Source organism: Pteropus medius, unplaced genomic scaffold, assembly GCF_902729225.1.
Source record: "Pteropus medius unplaced genomic scaffold, Ma_sr-lr_union100, whole genome shotgun sequence".
NCBI lineage: Eukaryota > Metazoa > Chordata > Mammalia > Chiroptera > Pteropodidae > Pteropus > Pteropus medius.
The window spans coordinates 5509394-5519918 of record NW_024340696.1 but is presented as its reverse complement, the minus strand read 5'-3'; the positions used below and the strand labels follow the sequence as shown (position 1 = coordinate 5519918).

Below are 10525 nucleotides of genomic sequence, written 5' to 3'. Positions count from 1 at the left end.
TCAGTGTTGGGCTTTACTCTTATATTAGCTACACTGTAACTTATTTACTTTGGTCAACTGGGATAACTGAACAGAGTCTTTTAGAATCTTGGTTTGGTAACTCATGAAGTAGCTCTCCCTCCTTACTCCCATCATTTACAGATTCGATAATCTTCCTTGTACATTTTTCATCCAAGTCTCAATTTTGCTCAAGGCAAGGCCAATGACCCACATAGAGAACTACCATCCATATTAGAAAACTTCATACCAATAGAGAATTATCTTCTGTTTTTAAACCAGTTTCAGCCCAAATGAAACCACTGATAGAAACAAGAAACATTTAAATTGTTCCAAATGGGCTACTGCCCTCCAAACTCTTTTCCTGTAGAAATTTGTAGTTGTTACTGATCCTTACTTTCATCTCCTTTTCTAAATGATAAATGAGCTCCTACTAGGTGCCAGATATGGCAAAAGGCATGCTAAGGACATTCAATTTAATCCCCATAGTGGCCTTCTATTAGGTGCTCTTATTATCATTTTACAGGTGCAGAAACTGAGGCAATGAGAATTTACATGTCTTGCCCAAGGAAACACATGCTCATAGGTAGATGAGCTGGAACTGAATGTGAGTTTATCGAATTCTTAGGTTGCAAAAGTTTTTATTTATAACATACCGTGCCTTCTCCTGAGGCTTCACTAATCTCTGAATGTAAATACACCAACCATTCTACTGACACTTGACTCCTCCTGCCTTAACACCTGCCAAGTCTCCTCCAATTATCTCTGGGAGTCCACAGGGGTGTCTTACCTGTATTCCACTCCGGTGATTTCTAAACTCATCATCATTAGAATGATCTAGGAATATCCTGGATCTCACCCGTGGAGAATTTTGATGTTACAGGTCTAGAGAAGGGCTCAGGAACTTACAGTTTTAAGCAAGTATCCAGGTGATATGATGACAAGTTAGGTTTTGGAGCACCGTTTTTTTTTTCATATGTCATCATATACTGGGATTGGCGACTGAGGCCAGATAGAGGGTAATGATCAGCAAAGCATTCTGTGATAATGAAGTTCAGAAAATTAAATAAAGCTTTTAACCCTCTCTCAGTGGTTTCTGGTACAGTATTCCTTCTGGGAAGTACAGGCCAGGAATCAACAAATTAGGTTTTGGTCTTTTCTCCTTCCTTATCTGTAAAGAAAGATAAAGAACCATGATGACTATACCACCACAATGTATTTAGAACATGAACATACCATTCCATCTCACTCAAAAGTTTAGCACAAGCCACCATAATCTCTCTGTGGAGCTACAGAAATATCCTTCTAACTTGATCTCCCTGCTTTTATCCTTATTCCCCTTGCTCTAGCCACACTGACATTCTTGCTCTCTCTTGAAAAAGCCAAACTTATTTAGGCCTCGTTATTTTTACCCTTGTAATCTCTGGATGGAATAATTCTGGCATAATTCATTTGTGTTTGTGTCTCCATGTTCTTTTAACTTTGTTGCCCTCCATCTTGCTTCTCTCACTTCAGGTGGTAATTAATCTTTGTAATGCTTTGCTTCAGGTATTTTCAAAGGATAGAGAATACAAGTAACTTTAAGGTTATAGCTTTTCTAGTTTTATAGAAGGCTAAACTCATTGAAGAAATTATGCAAAGTGTTTTGGAGGCAGAGAGAAAAGGAAAATCATCTTGAGGGGCATCATACCTAAGAAGAGATAATTCCTCCACTGGGAAGAAGTAAAGTTAAGGCCAGCCTCTCAGTGGATGACTGGGAGGTAAGGTACTACATGGTAGCAGAGATGCCATATTTAAAGAAAGTATTACACACTATGTCAGTGGTGTGATATATTGTGACCATGATAGATCGGAGATTAAAATGCTTCATCTCCCACTTTGGGGGTACCATGTAAATACCCAAGAGAGATGCAGCATCTTGAAAATAGATACTGATAACAGGGAAATGTTGAATTTAGAATTAATTTAATTTATAGAAAATAAAGTCATTGTCTCTTGCACATCTGAGTTTGTCACCAGCGGTATGTACCATAGAAGAGAGATGGGCATATTGATAAAGGGCATCCAACTTAGCAGTCAGATTGGTTGATATCAAAGAAAACCTGCAGAAATGAGCCAGAGACATTCATATTCAATGCTATTCTGTCTGTCGATATACTTCAAAACATTTCATAATTACAAACTGTTTTATCGACAATAGTGCAGAACAGGAGTAAATTCCTGATCAGGAGCTACTTCTAATTCTAAATATTATTGGGAAAGCCTTAACTGATAATAATTTATATAAGAGATATTTTTGAATCTTCATGGTCTTGAACTTAAATATAATAAACTGATCGAATCAATTGGTAAAAATATGTTTCGTGCTTTCTCATCTTCAACAGGAGATTGTAACCTCCTTGAGTGCAAGTCTGTAGAGTTTCAAATTTTATTATTTATTATTGCACTGAATAAAGCAATGCCTGATACTAGTAGGTTCATGGCAAAACTAAGAAAAAGAAGAGCAATGAATGTTAAAAGAGGAAGAAGAGAAATAGATGAAAGAGCTGCAGGTGAAAGAAGAAGATGATAGTAGAGAAAGAAAGGGAGAAGAAATAGAGGGAGGATTCAAAGAGAAAGAGAAGAGAAAGAAAAGTTCGGAAAGAATCATGAACATTTGACAGGGAGAAGAAAACAGAGAACAAGCCAAAGGTGTTAGTCAATTTCTCCCATTTACCCATCAAGTTAGAACATGTAGCTCCCAGGATTCTTTAAGCTACACATGAGGACACTTCTTCCTCTCTTGGGAAGACTTAGCTTACATAGTGAGCAATCCAGTAAAGCTTGGAGACCCACCAGTAGTTCTTCACTGACAAGTTTAGAACCCTTAGTACAGAGTACACAAGATTCAGGAGAACATCTTATTTCATCTCTGGTTGTTTAAACATGGGGCAAAGTCATGTTCAGGAAGAGAAGAGGGGCTTAATCTATCACACTCCTCAGAGAGCTGCAGTACAGAGCAGAGCTGCGGGTGCTCCAACTGGAAGTGTCTTCCACTGATGTCATTATTGTCTATGAGCTTGATTAGAAACCTTAAAAATATTTCTCCTCCTAGAAATATAAAAGTAAGCCTTTCTTTCTGCTTTGTGGGAAGATTGGCTTTTCTCTAAGCACATTATTGATTTTCCTATGTTTCTCTAGCATAAATCCAAACAATAGTATCTTGTTTACTTTTCACTTTTCATGTTCATCATACATGCCGTCAGGATATTTCAATCAACCAAGTTGCAAAAGTGGCTGCCTCCATGCTAATGGACACGAACAAACATAGCCAGGAATTGGCTCACATGGCCATGGCAAAGTTATTACAGAAAGAAAGAGGGGAAAAGATAGATATTTATTGGAATAATGCAAAGGAGTAGCCAGAAAATTCCATTGAACAAACGTGACCAATAGTCTCTTGGAAATAAAATAGTTTTGGTCTGTCTGTATACTGTTTCCTTAGAAATGTCCAGTAGTGCTCTTTAGGCTAGGCACCTTTAAAAAAGCCACTCTTGTGTATAAATAAATTTTTCTCACATTTGAAATTGTTAATTTCAAGTCCAAGAAGGAAAAATTTTAATAAATATTGATATCCAAAAATGTATTCTCTACTCCTTGCCTTCTTAAACAGAGAATACTGAACTTGTCACAACAATTTTTCTGATAAACTGGAATTGGTCTTGTGGACCTCCATTATTGAATTTAATGTTGATAAAAGTTTGTGTTGCATGGAGTTTTTGTATTCTTCTATGTTAAACAATAATTTGTGATTTTCAGAGGTTTTCTCTCTCTCTCAGCATGTGCTTTTGGTGCTTGAGCTTTGTGATGACTATTTCAGAAGGTAAGGGAAATTTTTTAACGTAAAGAAATATTTGGAGGATGGGAGTTTGTAAAAATTATGACCCAAGGAAAATGGAATAGTGCTTTATCTGAATTCACACATTGTTTTTAATTGCAGGAAACTCTCTAAATAGTCAATTATTACTTTCAATCACATAGGGGTTTTATAATTTGAACTGCTCACCAAACTACTTTTTTAACTTTCTGCCGAATTACTACTTTGTGCCAGTGCAAACTTTTCATCCTAGAGAAAGACACTGGTCAACTCCTGAGCTACTGTGTGTGTGTGTGTGTGTGTGTGTGTGTGTGTGTGTGTTGTTCACATGACAGCCAAGTTTATCTCTCAATCTATTCTACTTTTAAAACAAATAAAAGACAAGTTTTGCTCAAAAAATTGAGTTCATTAGAATATGTTTTACTTAAGCTTACTTTTTTAGTCATTTGAAAATAACGGGATATAACCAATTTTGCTTTTGCATTAGGTATGGCATGAATACATTTTATACACCAGTTAAAGACATTCCAGCAATGAAGGCCGATGCTTAGCAGAAAGAAATTAAAATCATATCTAATGCAAGCTGAATTTCTGCCATTTGTCAGCAATCATCAACGACTTTATCCTAAAACTCAGCTGATTCTGTCACACAAACACAAGCAATTATAGTTACAGAATTCACTGGGTTATCATATTCACAGTCTCTTAATGTCAGCTTTTTAAATATGTTGACCATAACTCAAGAGTAGTTTAAAAAATATCTTCCTGTGTTTAAAATGTCTCACATGATACTCCCTACTCACCCATGTTGCAGCCTAACATGATATTCGGCTGCCATGTGTGTTTCAAGTATAAGGCCACTATACCTTGGCTCCAATTTGACCAAATTCAGCTGCTGCCAGAACACACTATGACAAATTGGAGAGTCTGTAATCAGTGGAGGGTTTTTGTGGCTTGCACATGCACCCCAAATTGCCAATAATGAATATTCCATAAGCAAGAAGGCTTTTTTAGTTCCAAATGCTATTAGAGGAGCAAAGAGTCTGTCAAAAATACTTATTTTGCTAAATACTTTCGAACTTAGCAAATGACTTTGGAGATTAAGCAGAAAGACTCCAAGCACAAGTGCCACTTACATTCAAAGTGGGATTTTCATGTGCAAACTGACTTCAGATGAAACCTCTCAAAATCATACTCATCTTTCAAAGGAGATGAGAAATCTGTTCATATTTTCCAAAGGCTCAATCTTTAGGTCCAATCAATTTTGTTTATATTACTGGAAGATTTCTATTTATAAAAGATTGGAAGTGTTCCTGCCAGTGATTGGGAAATAAGTTGTTCACTGTTTGGAAGACAATTGGCTTTCTCAGGTGTCTAGAAGACTTTGTATGCTTTGGGATTTTGTTGAAAAAGTAGAACTACATTAAACAACTTGATTTCAACCAGATATTTTGGAACATTTTAGAGTGGAAGGGGCCTTTGAGAGTATCTAGTTAGGAGGCATGATTTTAAAGATGAGAAAACCAAAGCCTAGAAGTGAAAGAAACATATCCAGCTTTATGCTGTAAGTTGGACTGATCTAATTCTGAGTTTCAGTCCCACAGGTATTCCATCACATTAATGTATCGTCATTTTTCCCTATTTTTATCTTCTCTTCACTGTGTTGGCTACTATCTTTGTTAACTTCTTTAATATCTTACATTCAGATTGTTAAGAAATCTTATTCCTTTTTCTTCTCATTTGTGATTTTCTCTTTTTCAGTGAACTACCTACATGATACAATAATTCAGGATTGCTTTTCTTTTAATATCTTCATCTTATTACTTAGCAGCTTGCTAGATTTTGGTCAAGTCACTTTAACTCTTGAAACCACAGTTCATTCTTTTTAAAAATTTGGCTAATGTTTTACCTCACAGAGATGTAAGAAGTAAAGAAGATGATGCATATGAAAGACTCACAAACTATAAATTATTACATTAGATATTTTATTCTCCTTATTTTTATTATTAAATATTCTACTCTATAATCCTCAAATTTAAAAAAAAAAATATCCTATAGCACTTAGATTCAACTCATCTTCTTAGCTTCATAGGTCACCATTCTGATTCCAGAAGCCTTCCTGATGCTCACAATCCTCTGCTTCAGCTCATCGGCTCACTATGCTCTGAACATCAACCCTATTAAGTCTGTGCCCATATTGCTATAATTCTCATCTTAAAAAATACTCCCCTTCATCTTCAACTATCTCCCCTTTCCTTACTTACATTTATAGTACAACTCTTCAAATATCTCTGTTTGCTGTCTAAACTTTCTCATCTATTCTTTCAGAAGCATTTGTCACAGTTACTCACTTGTTCCTTTCTGTGATGCATACCTTCCTTTCTTGAAATCTAGGACATCACTTTCTTGATTCTTCTTATAATCCAATCACTGCTCCTTCTTATTCATCTTCATTTGGTTTTTCAAATCTTGTTATATAAACATTGGAGTGTCTCAGAGCTCGATGTTTGAACATCTTCCCTATTGCATGTACTCCCCAGGTGAACTCATTCTATACCATGACATTAGTTATTACCTATATGCTAATAAATCCAACATTTACTGCCAACTCCAACAGGTCCTTTAAACTCCCAACTCACATATTGAACATCTGCATTGAGAAATCTGATAATAATCCCAACTTAGCCTGCCTAAAAATGTCTTTATTTTTTTCTATCCAAAGCTGTTCCTTTCTAAGACTTCCCCATCTCAGTAATTGGAAATAATATTCTTCCACTTAATCGGGTCAAAATTGTTTGAAGTTATCCTCACTCCTCCCTTTCTTTTATGTATCACATCAAGTCTGTGCTAGTTTCATGGAGCTGCTGTAACAATTACCTCAAATTTAGTACCTGAAAACAACAGAAATTTATTATCTCATAATTCTAGAATTCCCAAAATCAATTTAACTTGCCCAAATCAAGATTTCGGAGGCTCTAGGACAGAATCTGTTCTTTGCCTTTTCCAGCTTCTGCTGGCTCCTGGCATTCCTTGACTTGTGGCTGCATCACTCAAATCTTTGTCTTCTTGGTCATATTGCCTCCTCTTCATTTTTGTGCCTATTGAAGCTCCCTCTACCTCTTTCTTATGACACATATCATGCTTATGATAACATTTAGGCCCCACCCAAATAATCCCAGATTATCTTCACATCTCAAAATCTCTGACTTAATCACATTTGAAAAGACCCTTTTTCCAAATAGGATAACATTTTCAGGTTCCAGAGATTAGGACCTGATATCTTTGGATTGCCATTATTTAGCCTACTGCAATATCCATCAACAAATCCTAATAGTTCTGTTTTCAAAATATATCCAGAATCTAATCATTTCTCACCACTTCCACAGCAACTGTACAAGTTCATCATCTCTCACCCAGGTTATTGCAATAGTCTTTTAACTGGTCTTCCTTCTACAAAGCTTATCCTCCTCATTTAATTATCAACCCAGCAGTCAGGGAAATAATTTAAAAAATTAAATCAGATCATGTCACCATTTCCACTCATAACATGCCAAGGATTTCCATCTTCCTCAGAATAAGAGTCAATGTTTTAACCAGGATTTACAAGGCTCTCTTTAATTTTGGTCTCTCACCACCTCTCTGACTCATTGCTAATCTATCTAGATTACTCCGTGAAGGCTGGTAAACTGCTATTTCCATGCTGCTCCTTGAACACACCAAGCATGCTCCCACCTCAGGCATTTCATTCTGCCAGGAAGGCTTCTCCTCAAGTTATCTTTATGATTTGCTCCCTCAGTTTACTCAAGTTTTTACTCAAAGGTCATATTTTCATAGTGTCTTTGCCTGACTACTCAATTTAAAGAGCGACCTGTCTCCCTGTATCACTTTCTAATCTTTTACTGTACTTTATTTTTTCCCTTTAAAACACTTATAACACATAATATATATTTATTTGTTTATCTATTATCATTCTCCCACAATACAATATAAGCTCCATGTTAATTTTATTCCTTGACTGGCATGTGGTCAACAGTCATATTTTTTGAAAGGCCCTAGAAGATACTGTCCATGTGATTACAATACATAAAATAAGATATTTAAGTGTACTCTACTAAAAATGAACAGCTTTTATTTCCTCTTTAATCTACACCAAGGGATAGCTATGCATATTTAACAGAATACTGACCTGATATTTTTCTCTTTTAGTGTTGACTGATACGCCAAAGTCAGAAAGCAATACAAGAAATTCTAAGTGCCCTCACATTTTTGAGTGAGATGTTGATCACCTAAGCAAATCCACAAAGGTAATATTTGAGAATCAGTTTTGTGATTTTCAGTTCAACAAATTCCTCAATAATACCTCAAAGTTTGAACAATTGGAGAGGCAATTTTTTGGAGACAATTTTTATGGAGAGGGTTGTTGGACTTGGGCAATGTTCTACTTTGCCCTATATAATCCTATTCTTCCAACACGGGGTTGGATGGAGTAGGCTGCTTATCTTTCATCACAAGCCAAGTGAAAATGGTTTCAAAAGATTCATTCTTGGAACTTGACTTGTGTCCTAGAGTTTGTGAGGTACAGAGACTGCTACTAGCTTGATGCCTTGACTACTCTAAAGGTAATAGATTATGGCTTTCTAGATTATATATCTTAAAATAGCTATTTTATGAGTTACAACTTCTACCAATATTAAATCCAAGATGTGTATTATTTTTATGATTTAATTTTAGACTCTATAGATGGAGTCAACCTGGGGTCATTTTTGATTCATCAAGGAAAGTTTAGAGGAGTCATGAAACCCCTATCCCTGGCTAAAGTGACAAACTCTTTGCTTTTGTTTTATATTTTAGATTACCATAGAGTTCAATGAATAATTTTGGATGACTTGAAACAACAGCTTGAAATCCACTGTTCTGTTGGTGAAGAAAAACAAAAATAATCACTGCACGATATGATAAATATTACATATTTGGTTGTTATAAGGTGTTAATCCAGCAGAGAGGTGGAAACCATGAACTCTTCCTGAGGAGGACTGGCAAGGTATTCTTGAGGAAGTAAGTTTTGATCTGTGTTTTGAAGAAAGAGAGAGGCAGAGAAAGGAGAGTGGCATTTGGAGTAGAAGAAACACTGTGTACAAAGAGTCAGAAGAAAGAAAGAGGCTGTAACATTCCCAGAAGAGTAAGAAGTGTAGAATGTATGGTTATGGGCTTGAGAGACTGTAAGAGATGAGGTCTAAAAGAAGGTCCCTGGAAAGGTCACAGATGAACATGCCATATACTGAATTTTTCTCGTATCTAAGTACTAGAGTATTCATTGGTACTATTGCATTAACCTCCTAAAGTGCCTTTCCCCATTCGCTCCTAATCCTTTCTAATTCATCAGTGCAAATACAACAAATGACATCTTTTTATTAAAATCAAGCTCGTTATAATCCTCAGGATAAAATAGTAAAAACTTTTAACATGGTCCACAATGTCTTGCTTGGTTTCACTTCTGTCTACTCTTTGTTCCCTGTACATCTGTCACAGTGATGCTTTCTTTCATTTCCTTTAATGTAGTAAGCCACAGGGCTTCTATTGTTCCTTGCCTGGAATTCCCTTTCTTTGGCTGCTTACTCCTCTTGACCATCACCTAAATTGACTGCTGTATTCTCTTCATGTCTTATCAGTATCATCACCTCCTCAGGATGACATCTCCAGAGGATTTCAAATGCCCATAACATATAGTCTCACTGCATCATGTACATTTCTCAGAGTTGTCATTGTACATTATTTGTTCAATTTCTATAAGCTCCGTAAGGAAAATTAACATGTATTTTCCTGCTCACCATTGAATCTTTAGTACCCAATGCACAGGCTCTAGTACCCTTACAAATAGTAGGTATTCAATGACTATATCTTGAATGAATTAATAAAGTATTCAGTTACACAAAAGTTGATTATGGGTAATGATTTTTGACTCTTTAAAACAAAAATACAAAGTGATAAATATTGGTTAATCTAATATATTCTCCAAAATATAATTTTAATTTTCAGTATCGACATTTAAAATTTTATATTCTCTATATGCAGGAGGAAAATATTAAACTTCGATTTTTATAAATCAAAATTGAATACATTGCAAAATTTGTAATAGAGATAATCTGCTGTGACAATGAAAATAAATACTTCTATTATGACTTTGAGTAATTCCAGATGTTTTCATGTGGCATTTTCATGAAAGTGACTTCTAAATTACCACTGCCAAAAATAGTTTTTTTTTAATATAAAGATCCAGTATATATTGCACCTGATGCATATAAAGAAAACTGCATGGATTCATGATGGCAAATTTTATAAATAAAATATAACATATGGTTTGAATAATTGAATAAAATACGTTTTATTTTAAAACCTGAACATAATGCTATGATCCAAATCATCATTTCTTTAATGAAGAAAAATGCCATTACTTAGCAAAATTTTTTTATTTTTTTATGGAATTTCAACATGTGACTATTTTCATTCCATAATAATTTTAGTTCATTTAATATATCTTCTAGTTGTGGTCTCTTCTCCAGAACTATAAAGGGCCTATAAAGCTAAAATGGAACAAACTGAGGAAGAGTGTCTCGCTATAGGATTCTTTAAGTTATTCATTAGTCAACAAACAGTAAAATTCCTTTAATTAGA

At 35.2% G+C, this 10525-nt stretch overlaps 1 long non-coding RNA gene across 1 annotated transcript; it reads left to right on the top strand.

The window, feature by feature from the left end:
• Positions 1–1304: 1304 nt before the first annotated feature.
• LOC120605130 (uncharacterized) lies at positions 1305–9320 on the top strand. The gene is made up of 4 exons (XR_005653528.1): positions 1305–1757; positions 3816–3859; positions 8060–8157; positions 8705–9320. It is a non-coding gene; the product is annotated as an uncharacterized LOC120605130 (long non-coding RNA).
• Positions 9321–10525: the final 1205 nt, after the last annotated feature.